Source organism: Gorilla gorilla, chromosome 3 (genome assembly GCF_029281585.2).
Source record: "Gorilla gorilla gorilla isolate KB3781 chromosome 3, NHGRI_mGorGor1-v2.1_pri, whole genome shotgun sequence".
NCBI classification, from domain to species: Eukaryota; Metazoa; Chordata; class Mammalia; order Primates; family Hominidae; genus Gorilla; species Gorilla gorilla.
The window spans coordinates 169,953,458-169,972,475 of NC_073227.2; the positions used below are offsets into that span (position 1 = coordinate 169,953,458).

The following is a 19,018-nucleotide window of genomic DNA, read 5'->3' on the forward strand; positions in this document are numbered from 1 at the left end:
CCCACAAAAATACCATTGAAGTCCTGTGTGTGGAAAGAACACCTGCTGAGCAATGCACTGTCTTCTTAGCTGCTTGTTAAGTAACCAGCATAGAACACATCACAGTGCATTTCATTGTACCTCCATTTCCCTTCTACCCTCACTGTCTCCACCTTAGGCTGGGAATCCCACATAAATTATTCTTAACATAATCTTTGTTTCCAGATCATCTTTCTGGAGGACTGCAGCTAAGATCTGTACATGAACAAATTTAATTCTCATGAAAACTCTAAAAAGTAGATAACTAGTAGTGTTTCTTATGTGTCATAAATCTTTGGCAGTTGTTTGGGAAATGTGGAAGCTGTTGAAACTGAATTCCAAGAGTTTGTTGTAAGTGTGGTAAGCCTCGCATTTACTTTCATAAAATGTATATGTTGGCACGCACATTCAACTACTGATAGGGTAATCATATTTTCTGGTCTAAGCATTAGGAAGTATGGCCTGACATACGACGCGGCTCTCAATACTTCTTCCATGCTAGATGAAAAGTGACCCAGGAAATCTGAGACACATGGTTATGGTACATACATGAAAGTATGTACTATATACTGCATGGTTATAGTACATACATATATTATGAAAGCAAGTGGATGCAAGGAAAAAGGTCTGAAAGAATTTCTTTACAGAGCTTTTTGTCAGAATAAGGTTGACTCTCCCCATTTGACCTTCAACTCCCAGGAAGCCTGGGCTTAACTGCTTTGATTTACTCCCATAATAAGGTGATCGGTTAATGTGAAAGGCCAGCTTTATGAGGCCTGTCCAGGAGTGGTGCTGGAGACTGCTGTAGTGAGAGAGCTATACTGCCACTACTCTAAAAAAGGTCATTGGAAAAGAATCAACGACAGCATAAATGATGGTTTACACATCAAAAATCTCTCTGTAAAACAGACAGAAAATGTTGAACTTAATACCTCTTAGGGTTTGGTGCAGAGGTTGTGTAGTAAATATTGTTTGAGTTGTTGCTGTATAGGTTTTCTTATTGTCAAAATTATGTTATTTGAAGCCCATCATTGAGGGACCGTTCTTATGATTAAATGAGAGGGCCCTGGAAAAGCCTAATATGTTACTGGCTAGAATTCATTTCACTGTCAATTAGGGTCTGTCATAGCTGTTTCATTACCCTTATGGCCAGTTGTTGGGGTCAAAGTTCAAGATGGCCGTTCTTTTTCGAAACTAGATATTTAAAGTAAGACAGCCACATTGAAGAGGAGCTCAGTTAGAGATTATCTTGACTTTATCCTTTGGCCTTCACTGGCAACGGAGAAGAGCAGAAAGACTTTTATGTGTGTCTTGCTTTGTCAGGAATGAGAGCAGCCTATTTGCTGTTGGGTCCCCAGGCATAATATTATGTGGGTATGAGTGTGATGCATGACCATCTGAGAACAGGTGTTAGCTTTCTAAAGCTGGTGTCTCTCCCTGACATCCAAGATCCTCCCAGTCTCTGGGCTTGCCAGGGCCATTATTTGTCATTTGTTTAGTTTTCATCTTTCTGAAATAATATGGCAGAGCACAAGACCACAGCTGTGCCTCTTCTCAAATCCTTTCATATTTAGACTTGGTTTTCATCTGATGAGGAGAAATTCACCATAAAACATCATGTCTTCTGGTGATGGCTAACAGAGCCAAATAGGATGGCAATGTCACCTGGCTTTTAAAGAGGCTTAAATACTGAAAGGCCAGTTTGCAAGCCTCACATATTTTGTCGCTGACACCAAGCTGGGAAAGAAGCTAAAATATTTTGATCACTGGGTATGGGCATTTGTGGCAGATGGTCTCCTCAGCAGTATTCCATTGGGGGGGGGGGGTCGGTGGGGGACAGAGGAGGGTGTCCAAATAGAATATATAAAGTCAAAGGGAGAGAAACTTGGCCTCATTTTACAAGGTTTTGTGCCAAATCTTGGAACACCCATGCGTCTCCAGTCAAGCAGGGAGAGGTTCCCATTCTGAGCAGAGTGACAGGGATGACAGTTCATTTAAACAGTCTGCTGGGTGCATTTGCTGATTTGGAAGCCCAGGACCCAGGGAGCCTGAACAGGATGGGAAAATGTGTATGCCCATATCACTGGTCATGAAGTGGTGGGCTTCCAGATGGGCCTGCACAAACTCTTGGAAGGAAGAATGTTGACAGAGGCACATGCCTATGTAAAAGGCTTTGAGAAATGCAGCCAAGAAAAGAGCTGAATCATCTGACTTCACCTTAGGTGACTTTGCATAGGACTAAAATCCCCGGCACAGCTCCATGTCTCAAGACCTGGATGCAGCTGGCCAGCTGGCTGGTTGGCAGTGGTCCAGAGACTGAGTTGCCTGGATGATTTGGCCCCACCCTACTCCTACCAAACAACCATTATGATAATGCAGATGCACTCAGAAAAAGCATGGGTCACCACAAGCTACAAAGTAGAGCTGGGGCTCTTTGAGGTCACAGGACTCTGCCAATTCCAACTTACCTGGGTTTTCTGTCTTGATGTTATTTATGTATTTGCCCAGAAACAGCAGCTTTACTGTAAAAACTCTTGGGCAGAAGCAGCCAAATTATTTTTCCCAAGAGTCCAATAGGTACAGAAGTTGACATTGTGGGAAGGCCAGAAAATGGAATCAGTGCCATTGTAATGGCCCACCGTGGCCTACTGGGCCTCCTTGGTTGAACACGTCTTTCCCATACAGCTTCTTTGACTGGTAAACTTGGATTATCCTCTGTTGGTTCAGATAGCAGAGGCCATGATGAAGCCTCTTATGGGTCGGGGTTGTGAGACATGACACATTTAGTACCTATATGATGGCCAACTCAGGATATGATTAGCTCAGGTGATATAGGCTGGTGCAAAAGTAATTGCAGTTTTTGCATGGTGGAAATTTGCTGTTTGATATTGGAATACATTCTTAAATAAATGTGGTTATATTATACATCATTTTAATGCACATTTATCACTTTATGTATTTGTTTTGCAAATGACTTATTACTTGATGTTTATTTTATATTTATTTTTGACTATGGAAATGATGTTAGACAAAAAGCAAATTTGAGTGATTTTCTTATTCGAGTTCAAAAATGGGTTGTAAAGCAGTGGAGACAACTCACAACATCAGCAACATATTTGGCCCAGGAACTGCTAATGAACGTACAGTGCAGTGATCGTTCAAGAAGTTTTACAAAGGAGACGAGAGCCTTGAAGATGAGGAGCGTAGTAGCCAGCCACAAGAAGTTGACAATGACCAATTGAGAGCAATCATTGAGGTTGATCCTCTTACAACTGCATGAGAAGTTGCCCCAAAACTTAATGTCAACCATTCTATGGTCATTCAGCATTTGAAGCAAATTGGAAAGAAAAAAGCTTGATAAGTGGGTGCCTCGTGAACTAAGTGAAAAAAAAATCATTGTTTTGAAGTGTTGTATTCTCTTATTCTATGCAACAACATGAACCATTTCTTGATCAAATTGTGACATGCAATGAAAAGTGGATTTTATATGATAACTGGCGATGGCCAGCTCAGTGGTTGCACCGAGAAGAAGTTCCATAGTACTTCTCAAAGCCAAACCTGCACCAAAAAAAAGGTCATGGTCACTGTTCAGTGGTCTGCTGCTGATCTGGTCCACTACAGCTTTTTGAATCCTAGCAAAATCATTACATCTGAGAAGTATGCTCAGTAAATCAATGAGATGCACCAAAAACTCTACTGCCTAAAACCAGCGTTGGTTAACAGAAAGGACCCAATTCTTCTCCATGACAACGTCTGACTGCATGCTGCACAGCCAACACAAAAAGTTGAAGGAATTGGGCTACAAAGTTTTGCCTCATCTACCATATTCACTAGACCTCTGGCCAACTGGCTATCACTTCTTCAAGCATCTCAAAAATATTTTGCAGGGAAAACACTTCCACAATGAGCAGGATGCAGAAAATGCTTTCTAAGAGTTTGTCAAATCCCAAGGCATGGATTTTTATGCTACAGGAATAAACAAACTTCTCGTTGGCAAAAATGTGTTGATTGTAATGGTTCCTATTTTGATTGATAAAGATGTGTTTGAGCCTAGTTATAATGATTTAAAATTCACGGTCCAAAACTGCAATTAGACCAGAACAGGTGCTGGTATCCAAAGCTGAGAGACCCATAGACAGTTCACATCATAGGACTCTGTGCAGACAACCCCCAGCACCAGCCCAGAGCTGGGTAGACTCACTGGGTGGCTAGACCCAGAAGAGAGACAACAATCACTGCAGTTCAGCTCACAGAAAGCCACATCTATAGGAAAAGGGGGAGAGTACTATATCAAGGTAACACCCTGTGGGACAAAAGAATTTGAACAATAGCCTTCAGCCCTAGACCTTCCTTCTGACAAAGCCTACCCAAATGAGAAGAAACTAGAAAACCAACTGGTAGTATGACAAAATGAAACTCTTCAACACTCCCAAAAAATCACGCTAGTTCACCAGTAATGGATCCAAACCAAGAAGAAATTCCTGATTTATCTGAAAAAGAATTTAGAAGGTTAGTTATTAAGCCAATCAGGGAGGGACCAGAGAAAGGCAAAGGCCAATGCAAGGAAATCCAAAAAATGATACAAAAAGTGAAGGGAGAAATATTCAAAGAAATATATAACTTAAAGAAAAAAACAATCAAAAATTCAGGGAACTTTGGATACACTTTTAGAAATGCAAAATGCTCTGGAAAGTCTCAGCGATAGAATTGAACAAGTAGTAGAAAGAAATTCAGAGCTCGAAGACAAGGTCTTTGAATGAACCCAATCGAACAAAGACAAAGGAAAACGAATAAGAAAAAATGAACAAAGCCTCCAAGAAGCCTGGGGTTATGTTAAATGACCAAACCTAAAAATAATTGGTGTTCTTGAGGAAGAAGAGAATTCTAACAGCTTGGAAAACACATTTGGGTGAATAACTGAGGAAAACTTTCCCAGCCTTGCTGGAGACCTAGACATCCAAATACAAGAAGTGAAAAGAATACCCAGGAAATTCATCACAAAAAGATCATCGGCTAGGCACATTGTCATCAGGTTATCCAAACTTAAGATGAAGGAAAGAATCTTTAGAACTGTGAGACAGAAGCACCAGGTAAGCTATAAAGGAAAACCTATCAGATTAACAGCAGATTTCTCAGCAGAAACCCTATAAGCCAGAAGGGATTGGGGACCCATCTTCAGCCTCCTCAAACAAAACAATTATCAGCCAAGAATTTTGTATCCAGCAAAACTAAGCATCATATATGAAGAAAAGGCATGGTCTTTCTCAGACAAACAAATGCTGAGAGAATATACCATTAGCAAGCCACCACTGCAAGAGCTGCTGAAAGAGCTCTAAATCTTGAAAGCAATTCCTGGAAACACAACAAAACAGAAATCACACAGAACCTATAAAGCAAAAATAGAAGTTAAAAAAGCAAAAACAAAAACCAAAAAAAAAAAAAAAACCCAAAGTACACCAGCAACAAAGAGCACGATGAATGAAATAGTGCCTCACATTTCAATACTAACACTGAATGTAAATGGTCTAAATGCTCCACTTAAAACTTACAGAACAGTAGAATGGATAAGAACTCACAAGCCAACCATTTGCTGCCTTCAGGAGACTCACCTAACAAACAAGGACTCCCATAAACTTAAAGTAAAGGGGTGGAAAAAGGCATTTCATGCAAATGGACACCAAAAGCAAACAGGGGTAGATATATCAGACAAAACAAACTTTAAAGCAACAGCAGTTAAAAGAGACAAAGAGGGACATTATATAATGGTAAAAGGCCTTGTCCAACAGGAAAATATCACAATCCTAAACATATATGCACCTAACACTGGAGCTCCCAAATTTATAAAGCAATTACTAATAGACCTAAGAAATGAGATGACAGCAACACAGTAATAGTGGGGGACTTCAGTACTCCACTGACAGCACTTAGACAAGTCATCAAGACAGAAAGTCAGCAAAGAAACAATGGATTTAAACTATACATTGAAACAAATGGACTTAACAGATATATACAGAATATTTCATCCAATAACCACAGAATACACATTCTATTCAACAGTGCATGGAACTTTCTCTAAGGTAGAGCATATGAAAGGCCATAAAACAAGTCTCAATAAATTTAAGAAAACTGAAATTATATCAAGCCCTCTCTCAGACCACAGTGGAATAAAACTGGAAATCAGCTTCAAGAGGAACGTTCAAAACCATGCAAATACATGGAAATTAAATAACCTACTCCTGAATGATCACTGGGTCATAAATGAAATCAAAATGGAAATTAAAATTTTTTTGAACTGAATGACCATAATGATACAACTTATCAAAACCTCTGGGATACAGCAAAGGTGGTGACAAGAGGAAAATTCATAGCCCTAAATGCCTACATCAGAAAGACTGAAAGAGCACAAACTGACACTGTAAAGTCATACCTCAAGGAACTAGAGAAACAAGAAGAAACCAAACTCAAACCCAGCAAAAGAAAGGAAATAACCAAGATCAGAGCAGAACTAAATGAAATTAAAACAAAACAAAAAAACCCACAAAAGATAAATGAAACAAAAAGCTGGTTCTTCGAAAAGAAAAATAAAATTGACAGACCATTAACAAGATTAACCAAGAAAAAAAAAGAGAGAAAATCCAAATAACCTCACTAACAAACAAAACAGGAGATATTACAAGTGATACTACTGAAATACAAAAGACCTTCAAGGTTACTATGAACATATTTACACACATAAACTAGAAAACAGAAGAGATGGACAAATTCCTGGAAAAATACATTTCTTCTAGTTTAAATCAGGAAGCATTAGATACCCTTAACAGACCAATAACAAACAGCGAGGTTGATAAATTACCAACAGAAAAAGTCCAGGACCAGATGGATTCACAGCAGAATTCTACCAGACATTCAAAGAACCAATCCTTTTGACACTATTCCACAACATAGAGAAAGAAGGAACCCTCCCTAATTCATTCTACAAAGCCAGCGTCACCCTAATACCAAAACCAGGAGAGGACATAACCAAAAAAGAAAACTACAGACTGATATCCTTGATGAACATAGATGGTAAAATCCTTAACAAAATACTAGCTAACCAAATCCAACAACATATCAAAAAGATAATCCACCATGATCCAGTGGGTTTCATACCAAGGATGCAGGGATGGTTTCACAAATGCAAGTCAATAAATGTGATACACTACATAAACAGAATTAAAAACAAAAATCAGATGATCATCTCAATAGATGCAGAAAAAGCATTCGACAAAATCTAGCATCACTTTACAATTAAAACTCTCAGCAAAATTGGCATACAAGGGACATACTTTAATGTAATAAAAACCATCTATGACAAACCCACAGCCAATATAACGCTCAACAGGGAACAGTTGAAGGAGCTCTAAATCTTGAAGCAAATCCTGGAAACACAGAAAAACAGATGCCCAAGACAAAGATACCCACTCTCACCACTTCTCTTCAACATAGTACCGGAAGTCCTAGCCAGAGCAATCAGACCAGAGAAAGAAATAAAGGGCATCCACATCGGTAAAGAGGAAGTCAAACTGTCCCTGTTTGCTGACAGTACGATTGTTTACCTTGAAAACCCTAAGGACTCCTCCAGAAAGTTCCTAAAACTGATCAAAGAATTCAGCAAAGTTTCTGGATACAAGATTAATGTACACAAATCAGTAGCTCTTCTATACACCAATAATGACCAATGGGAGAATCAAATCAAGAGCTCAACCACTTTTACAATAGCTGAAAATAAAATAAAATAAAACAAAGTAAAATAAAATAAAATACTTCAGGAATATACCTAACCAAAGAGTCAAAAGACCTCTACAAGGAAAACTACAAAACACTGCTTAAAGAAATCATAGATGACACAAACAAATGGAAACATATCCCATGCTCATGGATGGGTAGACTCAATATTTTGAAAATGACACAATATTGCTAAAAGCAATCTACAAATTCAATGCTGTTCTCAACAAAATGCCACTATCATTCTTCACAGAATTAGAAAAAACAATTCTAAAATTCACGTGGAACCAAAAAAGAGCCTGTGTAGCCAAAGCAAGACTAAGCAAAAAGGACAAGTCTAGAGGTATCACATTACCTGATTTCAAACTATACTATAAGGCCATAGTCACCAAAACAGCATGTAACTGGTATAAAAATAGACACATAGACCAATGGAACAGAATAAAGAACCCAGAAATAAACCCAAATACTTACAGCCAGCTGATCTTCAACAAAGCAAACAAAAACATAAAGTGGGGAAAGACACCCTTTTCAACAAATGGTGCTGGGATAATTGGCTAGTCACATGTAGGAGAATGAAACTGGATATGAAACTGGATTGTCATCTCTCACCTTACACAAAAATCAACTCAAGATGGATTAAGGACTGAAACGTAAGACCTGAAACTATAAAAATTATAGAAGATAACAGTGGAAAAACCCTTCTAGACATTGGCTTATAGAAGGATTTCATGACCAAGAACCCAAAAGCAAATGCAACACAAAGAAAAATAAATAGCTGGGACCTAATTAAACTAAAGAGCTTTTGCACAGCAAAAGAAACAGTCAGCAGAGTAAGCAGACAACCCACACAGTGGAAGAAAATCTTCACCATCTATACATCTGACAAAGGGCTAATATTCAGAATCCACAATGAACTCAAACAAATCAGTAAGAAAAAAAACAATCCCATCAAAAAGTGGGCTAAGGACATGAATAGACAATTCTCAAAAGAAGATATACAAATGGTTAACAAACATATGAAAAAGTGATCAATAAACATGAAAAAAATACTCAACATCGCTAATGATCAGGGAAACACAAATCAAAATCACAATGCAGTACCACCTACTCCTGCAAGAATGGCCATAATCAAAAAATCAAAAAACAGTAGATGTTGGCATGGATGCGGTGAACAGGGAACACTTCTACACGCTGGTGGGAATGCAAACTAGTACAACCACTATGGAAAACAGTATGGAGATTACTTGAAGAACTAAAAATAGAACTACCATTTGATCCAGCAATCCCACGACTGGGTATCTACCCAGAGGAAAAGAAGTCATTATTTGAAAAGCATACTTGCGCTCGCATGTTGAGAGCAGCACAATTCACAATTGCAAAATTGTGGAACCAACCCAAAGGCCCATCAATCAATGAGTGGATAAAGAAACTGTGCTATGTGTGTGTGTGTGTGTGTGTGTGTGTGTGTGTGTATATGTATGTGTGTATATATATACACACATACATATACATGTGTGTGTATATATATTTATATATATACACACATACATACACAACATATATATTATGATAGAATACTATGCAGCCATAAAAGGAATGAATTAACAGCATCTGCAGTGACCTGGATAAGACTGGAAACTATTATTCTAAGGAATGGAAAACCAAACATCATATGTTCTCACTGTTATGTGGGATCTAAGCTATTAGGACACAAAGACATAAGAATGACACAATAGACTTTGGGGATGTAGGGGGAAGAGTGGGAGGGTGGCGAGGGATAAAAGACTACGAATATGGTGCAGCATATACTGCTCGGGTGATGGGTGCACCAAAATCTCATGAATCACTAAAGAACTTATGTAACCAAATACCACCTGTACCCCAATAACTTATGGGAAAAAATACAAAAACTAAAATAAAGAAAGAAAAAAGAAAATTCCAACCGGGCACAGTAGCTCACACCTGTAATCCCAGCACTTTGGGAGGATCACTAAAAACAAACAAACAAAAAACAACAACAAAAAAAACCCTGCAATTACTTTTGCACCAACCTTGAGCAATATCTGTGTGCAAAAACTTGTTCCATTCTTAGGGGAAGAGAAGGGAGGAAGCTGGCTCCCAAGAAGTATAGTGCGTATAGTTATCAAAATTGTGATTTGCTTTTTTTCTTGACATAAAAAGATCAACTTAAGCTCCAAAGTGATTATTCAGAGCCAGTAGTTTAGAACACCTGACCTGCAGTACCATTTCCCTTAACTATACACAAAAAGTGACAGTAAGAGAAAACAAATCAGAAAATGAGGTTTTTTTCTTTGACACACTCATATAAAGACATGATGGCATATAGTGTATTACAGTTTGTAATGTGTTTCATGTGCATTTTTATATTTTATCTTTGCAACAAGTATGGGAGCCCAGTTTTACAGATGTGGAAACAGTTTAAAAAGTTCAACTGATTTGCCCAAAGGTAGACAGCTCATGAATGCAGAGCAGGGACACAAAGACATGAATTTACAGTTTCTGAAACAAGGTCTGGCATTCTTACTCTTTTTTTTTTTTTTCACAGCTGCCTCACTTATGTAGAGAAAGTGTTAAGTGAGTATCACTGTGAAACCTGTAGATTTTTAACTAGGGAACATTTAAAATGGAAATAGCCTAGTAGGAATGAGGCTAATTTTCCCTCTTTGAGGAGGCAGGAGTTCACTTAGGAAAAGCTGTACTATTAGCCAGGATGAGTGTAATCTAGAAGGGAGAGGTCCTTTCTGTTCCTACCTCCCCTATGCTGAAGCAGAGGGGCAACTGGAGGAGATGGTATTTTTGCCAGCCTCTGGCACATATTGTTAATCACATTTTGTTCTTGTTGTGGTTTTGCAGTGTAGGTCCGGGGTAGGAAGTGAGACAGGGGCTTTGAGCTTCTCTGTCCTTACTAAGCTTTCTGATAAAAGCTGCTGGAAAATTGCAGAAGGGGATGTAACATGTTTAAGTTGTCTTCTATTTTTAAAAATCTTTTTGTGTAATTTCAGACATACAGAAAAGTCACACAAATAGTATGCAGAACTCCAATATATATATTTAACCCAGATGTTTACTGTATTTTTTTCCTTTACCCTCTTCCTCTATACATGTACAGATGCACATATACATGCACACACATGTCCCTAGCGATATTTTCTGAACTTTATGAGAGCAAGCTACTGACATAGTGGACTTTTTAATTTATAAATATTTGATATAGTTTGAATATTTGTTCCCTCCAAATCTCATGTTGAGATATGAGCCCCAGTGTTGGTGGTGGGGCCTGGTGGGAGGAGTTGTGGTAGTCTGGTAGGATCCCTCATGAATGGTTTTGTGCCCTCCCCCAGTAATAAGTGAGTTCTCACTCTATTAGTTTATGCCAGAGCTGGTTGTTTAAAAAAGCCCGGCACCTCCTCCTCTCTCTCTTTTGCTCTGTCCAGCATGTGTAAAAGCTTCCTGAGGTCCTGACGGGAAGCAGATGCTGTCACCATGCTTCTTGTACAGTCTGCAGAACCGTGAGCCAAAATAAACCTCTTTTCTTTAGATAGTACCCAGCCTCAGGTATTTATAGCCATCCAAAATTGGCTACTGCAGTACCTGACTACGTGTTTCCTAAAATCAGGATATTCTCTTACATAACCATAGTGCAAATATTAAAAATCAGGACATTAATGTAGTAGACTGTTTCTCCATTTGGGCTTGTCTGATGTTTTCTCATGTTGATATTCTGATAATGAATTTGGGGCAGAAAAAGTGCAGAGGTGATACTGTGTCCTTTTTAGGGGACTCTATCAGGAGACATAATGATGTTGCTTTGTCCTATTACTAGTGCTGGTAGCTTTTATTTTCTCATGTCTGCCAGGTTTCTCCATGGTTAAGTTTCTATTTTTTTCCTTTCTATTTAATTAGTATCTGTTGGGGGAGCTAATTTGAAATTATGTAAACATCTCACTGTTCCTCAAGCTTTTACTTTGATTTTAACATGTTAAGCAATACTTCCCTGAATTAATTATTTATGTGGTGGTTTCTTAATGGTGATTTTCTCAGTACTTTATTTCTTCTACATTTATTGATTGGTTTGCTACTATAAAAATAGGTTTTTTCATTTTTAAAAGATATTTTTATCACCATGAACTCAGATTCCTATTTTACTCAGTGGGTTATAGTTTTTTATTGTCATTATTTATTTTGGTGGTTAAATAAAATGAAACCAGGATGATAATTCTGAGGTCTGTTCAGTGTCAGTTTCTTTAAGCTAGCTTTGACATGTCCCTATCATTCTTTGAGCATTTCCTTACTTTCTGTGACAAGTTGATCCAGGCTCATTTTGTATTTTCCCAGCTCCAGCCTTAGAATCAGCCATTTCCCAAAGAAAGATCCCTGGCTTCTTTTAATACATAGGATTTAGAAACCAAGAGCTAAGCCTTAGGTGTGCTTATTGCTATGAGGGTATTATTAATTGTGGGTTCTCTCAGTGAAAAGAGATAAGACATAGATATTTGTGAGTTTATATATGTAGTATGTATATACACACTGTGAATTCCTACTGATTTTTCCATTTCCCATTAAATACCATTGTTTTCCCTTTTTAATATTTATAATGGCCTTCTTCAATAGTGAGAAATAAGACTCCCAATGTCCACAATCCATTTGCTTATTTTCACAATTCTAGAATACACAGTAGTGCCAGAATTGCTTACCCATACCTCTGTGGAGAAGGAAGCTATGCCAAGAGCTCAGCATTTGTTCATTCCTATTTTTCTTTAGCCCGAAGACATACAGTCCAAATAATATATTCGGAAGTAATTTGCATTAGTTTTTTTCCTCTTCAGTACACTTACGTTATTCATTTAAAATATATTTCAGTTTATTCTTTTCTGTATATATTCCATGTGGGTTTGTATCTTAATCTCAAAGCCAGAAGTGTTCAAAGAGGTAAACTCAGAGACATGTCACTGTGCCACTTATTGCTTTCATCCTTTTCCATCCGCCTATCTTTTCCATTCAGTGCCCTTCTGCCCCCTCACCCCAGTAAGTTCCAGTTATTAGTTCCTTATTTCCTTCTTATGTTTCTTTTTTGAATGAAGGAGAAGATATAAGGATATTTTCTTATGTACTATTGAACCACTCCCTTTTTAAAAAATTTAGCTTAATGTTTAAATATTGACAAATATAATTGTATGTATTCATGGGGTGCATAGTGATGTTTCAATACATGTAATACATAGAGCTCAGATTAGGGTAATTAGCATGTCCATCATCTCAAACATTTATCATTTCTTTGTGTTGGGAACATTCAATAATACCCTCCCTCTGGCTATTTGAAAAAATGTGTTATTGTTAACTGTAATCATCCCACAGTGTGAACCACTCTGCTTTATCATTTGTTTCTAGTATTTTGCAGTAAAAAATAATGCTGACCCTCTGCAAATATATTTTCATACTATTGGAGGTGTATCTTTAAGGTAATTTCTACAAGTAGGACTCTAAGTTCAAAAGACAAACATATTTGTTGTTTTTCTAGATGTTACCAAATTCGCCTTCATAAGGGCTGAATCAGTTTGCATCACTTCAGCAATACATTAGAGTTCCGGCTTTCCCACAGCTTTGCCAACAGAGTATGTTATCATAATTTAAAAACTCTACTTATGACATGTTGGTATAGTTTTAATCTGCATTTCTTTTATTATAAGTATGGCTGAACATCTTTTCATTTACTTCAGCTGTTTGTGCTATTTGTAACATCATATATCGTTTCTGTGAATTGTCTATTCATATCCTTTATTCATTTTTATATTGGGTTTTGTTTTTTTAATTTCTCCGTATTCTTTAAGCGTTCTTTAAATAGTAGGTATATTATTATCCCTTTATCTGTGAGACATGTTGCAAATATTCTCTTTAAGTTGGTTAATTGTCTGCTGTCTGCTTAACTTAAGCAAAGAAATAGTAATCTTAGCAAGTAAAGAATAAACATTCCCTTTCTATCTTGTTTAAACTATTTGTATGCTTACTAATCACTTTTACCCCATATACTATAAAGGTAAACTTCAACAGAGATTTGAATTGATAACATTTTATAGAGAGGCATACAGCACTCCCTGTTCATTTGTCCTGGTTTGAATTCTAAAAGTGAAGAAAAATGTCAATAATAAAAGCACAAATAAATAAATGTCTCAAATTAAACACTTGCTTCTTTTTTTCCCCCATTCTCCAATTTTTTTTTTCTTTGAGGTGGAGTTTCACTCTTGTTGTCCAGGCTGGATGGAGTGCCAAGGCCCCGTCTCTGCTCACTGCAACCTCCACCTCTCGGTTTAAGCGATTCTTCTGCTTCAGCCTCCGGAGTAGCTGGGATTACAGGCACCTGCCACCACGCCCGGCTAGTTTTTGTATTTTTAGTAGAGACAAGGTTTCACCATGTCCGTCAGGCTGGTTTCGAACTCCTGACCTCAGGTGATCTGCTCGCCTCAGCCTCCCAAAGTGCTGGGATTATAGGCATGAGCCACTGTGCCCAGCCCTTTCCCCTGTTTTATTGCTTTCTACCCTTAGTACCAATTCTCGTTAGACCAAGAACACTCTATATGAATGTTTATTTTGAACTAACACATACAGCTTTGTTGCTCTTTGAAAATTTATTCAACACTCTCTTCTTTTTTGAAATGTTACATGTTTGTCTTCTTTCTCATTAGTTTCTTGCCAATGTCCAATATTTTGTTTGGTGTCTAGTATCCCTGGAGGTATAAGCAACGCCTTTCCCTGTGCGTTTGCTCTGTCAGTCCCTTTGGTACCATGTTTAAAACGCTCTTCTTTTTAGGATGATCATTTCTCAGTTGGTTATTGAAATGACACTAGGGGCATGAAAGCATGTGGCATTAAGCAATGTGTGTAAGCATTGGGAGATCTCCTAGAAACAAACTTTGGAAGTCTGAGAGTCATTAATAAGCCTCCGTAATTGGCAGGGGTTGGAGGTGGGAGAGTGCTGGACAGAAAGTGCAGTGTGGGGCAAGTAGGCTGCACTCCTTTGGAAGTGGAGCACTTTCTGTTTCTTTTCTTTTCTTTTAATGCTTAAATGAAGGTAGCTTTGAGAGGAATTAGGAGCAGTTTCCTGAGTGCTTTGCATGTCCACCTTTTCATTACCAGCCCATTACATACACATCTGCACACACAACACAGAAAACCCAGGAGCAGGGATCCTCAGAAGCACGTTCTGAAATTACTGGAGAAGGAAAAGAGAAGCTAAAGCCTGGAGAGCAGTAGAACCATAGAATGCAAACACATCCATTCTGCTGTTAACTGTTTTACTAGGGGGAATGTTGGTTACAGATAGTGACATAAGAGAGCAAGGTTGTAGAAATACCACTGTAGAAAGCAGTAGAAAGAGTAATAAGAGTAAAATAGTTAAAAACAAAGTGTAAATTTCCAGTGTCCACATGGGTTTGGAAATGCTTACAAGTGGTGTCATGCAGAGCAAATGTTGTGGGTTGTCTCTGTTCACTCCAATCCTCCTGCATATTTACTTTTGGAGATGATGTAAACAGACATCAATAAAACATAGGTTGATTAAAAGGCTGTTATCTAAAGAGTGTTATAACTATTGCTATAGAGCCACGTTTTACTCTTTCTTTTTTTTATTGGCAATTCAAAATTCAGTATCTATGATTTGCAAGGAAACATAAAAAAGTAAGTGATGGAGACCCTGTGACAATACAGGTTCCCTTAACTAACATTCCTGAGTTCTTCATACTAGATGTGTTTTCCTTTACATGGGATAGGGAATGATAATAGCTCAATGATTCTGAAGGATTCAACTTTTGAATAAAAGCCATAGACACAGAACCAAATTGAGGTAATAAAAAGAAAAAAAAACAAAAACATTTTGTATATAAGTAAAAACCTTATTTGTACCCTTACTTTATAATAATCTCTTCTCCTTTTTATTCTTGACCCCAAAATTTTTATACTAAACTTTATCTGTTTTAGTGCAGGGTCACATGAATTTTCAAGGCTTTTAATATTTTCACATAGTACGAATTCAGTTCATTCCAAGTTAGCCCCTCATATGCCGAAGACCGGCCTCGGTGTGGTGGAGCATGCGAAGAAAAGCTCAACATGGTCTCAACTCTGACAATGTAATCTTTTAGTATAGGGATAGCAATCTAGAAATTTGGGAAATGGGCAAACCTAGCCAAGCAGAAAAAACTCTGGGGAGGTCATCATGACTCCCTCAGGTTCAGAATTGAAGTCCCAGTAGAGCAATGCTCTCAGCTCCTTCCAAGGCCCACTTAGCCTGGAACACTCCCCATGCTCACAGCAGTCATAGATGATACACAGCTGTCTTATTGCCTGCAAAGAGGAGCAGAAGAGAGGAGAGGAAGTTTTACTGATAAAACAGAAAGCAGGGGCAAATCACCTAGGTTTGCTGTTTCCAGAACTAGAATATTGAAAGCAAATCAGATACAGCTTTGCAAATATAAAGCATCTTTATACATAAAGATGTTGAGAAGCAGTCATGATATGACCCACGTAATGAATTTATTTTAGAACAAAGGGCAAAATCAGCAGATTATTTTTCACACAATGGGATGCACAGATGTCATCTACCCATGCACTGACTGATCTTCTGTTTCTTATTGGTCTCTTCCTGCAGCACACAAACTCTTTGTGAAAAAAATTATGAACAGTTATGTGCCCAAATAAGAGTTCTTCAACAGATAGGACAGGGGTAAAATTATAGCAGGAGATTTGGGGATAGATAGCATCATCTTTTTTCCTCTAATTACAGGATGAGTAGATACATGAAAGAAAATTTACTAAGTGTAGCTAAGAAAAATTACAAAATAAAAATTATTCACAGAATTAAACACTCTGATCATCTGTTATATTTTTCTAAGTCTATCCTCCTAAATATGTGTAGATAATATAAATGTGCATATCAACAAAACCATTGGGCCATTTATTTAATAATGTGTCTGTCTTCTGTGCATCTCTTCATTATTTTGCTCTTCATAATATCTACTGGTATATTATTCTATTATATTGATGTATCATACTTTAATATTTTATTGTTGAAAATTATATTTTTGTTGTTTCTCAATATTACTTTTATAATAATATCTACCATTCATTGGATGTTTATAATCGCTCCTGGGCTTCATTAAGCAACGTTTATTGGACAGTTTCAACCCATTGGTTCTTATCATGGGATGAATTTTTTTCTGCAGTCATACCTCCCAGTCTTGCTATTTTGGATCTTGGTTGTTTGTTACACAGCAATTTCGTGATGACATACAAAGAAAATTCCACAGAGTTCCCATTATTTTCAATTATTAGTCATTTTCCTAGTTTAAAACTCAAACTCGAGTACAGGACCATTCTCAGAGTCCTTAGAGATTTCTTCATCACAGAGTTCCCTGATGTGGAGAAGCACAGGATTGAACCTGACTGAGCAATTTCCTGCCTCCTTAGCTCCCACCTCCCACCTCCTAGGTGCTCATAGGACAGCACTCTGCAGGAGGGCCCTAGCAAAATGGCAGCTCAACCCTGGCTATCTCTACCAGTGTTTCTTGCCATACAGAAACTCAGGAATTTCAGCCCCACAAAATGAGGAGGATGCAGCTTGCCTCTGCATTATGGTCCCACTATGTTTACTCTATTACCTCTCACCAATTTGCTCTTTTTTGTTTCACGTAGCCACAAAATGATCAAAAAGCTACTTAAAATGCCAACTTCTCCTTCTTGCATAGATCCTTAATCTTTTCAAGTGATTCATCTGATGCTCTACCTACCTAGCTCCTCTGCACACTTAGTTAAACCATGCCCCTTGGGAGAGAAAACCCATAGTCATGTCTCTCCCCAACCTAAAGGAGCTGACAACTCATTAATCTGAAAATTTCCTTCTCTTTTCCTCACCTGTCTTTTGCTTGTATAAACTAAAGTTTATACAGATGGCCTAAGCGAGTGTTAATCAAAACTTAATGTGCACCTGAGTCACCCAGGAACTTTTTAGAATGAAGATTCTAACTCCATAATTGTGAGGTGGGGCCTGAGATTCCTATCAGGTTCCCAGGTGATGCTGATGCTGCTGGTTTATGAACCACACGTAGATTAGCAAGGGTCTAGTGATTATGGTTGATTGTGCTAAGACTATTCCACCACACCCTTTTTTTCTTTCTTTCTTTTTTTTTTTTTTTTTGAGATGGATTCTCACCCTGTCACCCAGGCTGGAGTGCAGTGGTGCAATCTTCACTTACTGCAACCTCCACCTCCCAGGTTCAAGAAATTCTCCTGCCTCAGCCTCCCGAGTAGCTGGGATTACAGGCATGCGCCACCATGCCCGACTAATTTTTTGTATTTTTAGTAGAGACAGGGTTTTACCATGCTGGCCAGGCTGGTCTTGAACTCCTGACCTCGTGATCCGCCAGCCTTGGCCTCCCAAAGTCCTGGGATTACAGGTGTAAGCCACCACGCCCAGCCTTTTCCCCCTTTTTAGAAGACCCTAGAGGGCTCTGTGGCCCAACTGCTGGCTGCTGCCCTGTAAATATGGGGTTCTAAGTCATGGTCCCTGGACTTGAGCTCCATTGTTGATTTCAGGTGAACACAAAAAGTTTCCTTCAGTATTTATTGTCACATGTATTATCTTACTTCATTTTCACATAACATTAGTATTATCTCTGTTTTACCAATGAAGAAATTGAGGCTTCAAGAAGTTAAATTGCTCATTCAAGATTACATAGCTACACATACACAAACCAAGAAAAAATCCCATTCTGTTCAGTCTCTCTTCAACCCTTTCCCCCGATGATTCTTGCTACTGTAATAGTATCTTGCACCCTAGGGCAATTTTCACAAAAATTGCAATGAAATTGTTTGCTGTAATAACAATAAGAACTGAAGTTTATTAAGCATTACTATTAATAAATGCCATGCCCAGTATTGAGAACTTTTTCCTGCATTATTTTGTTAATTTTCACATCTGCTCAAAGAGGTGGTTTAACTTTGGAGAAGTTAAGAAGTTAGTATTGACTGCTTCACTCCAAAGCCCAAGATGTGAAATGTAACACTATGTTGTGGTATATATGGCTATAGCAGTATCTTTTTGGTTTTAATCCCAGAAAAAGAGGTAATTCCAGAGAGCTACAGAAAGAAGTAAAGATAGATAGATGGATGTTTGTAAGATGATTTTGTAAGTTGTAATAAAAAAGCTTGCCACTAAATTATTTGG

At 38.0% G+C, this 19,018-nt stretch overlaps 1 long non-coding RNA gene across 1 annotated transcript; it reads right to left on the reverse strand.

Moving 5' to 3' along the window:
* Positions 1-16,315: 16,315 nt before the first annotated feature.
* On the reverse strand, positions 16,316-17,743 carry LOC134758269 (uncharacterized). The gene is made up of 3 exons (XR_010133270.1): positions 17,707-17,743; positions 17,025-17,207; positions 16,316-16,454 (listed from the first exon to the last, which is right to left on the reverse strand). It is a non-coding gene; the product is annotated as an uncharacterized lncRNA (long non-coding RNA).
* Between the last annotated feature and the right edge of the window lie 1,275 nt (positions 17,744-19,018).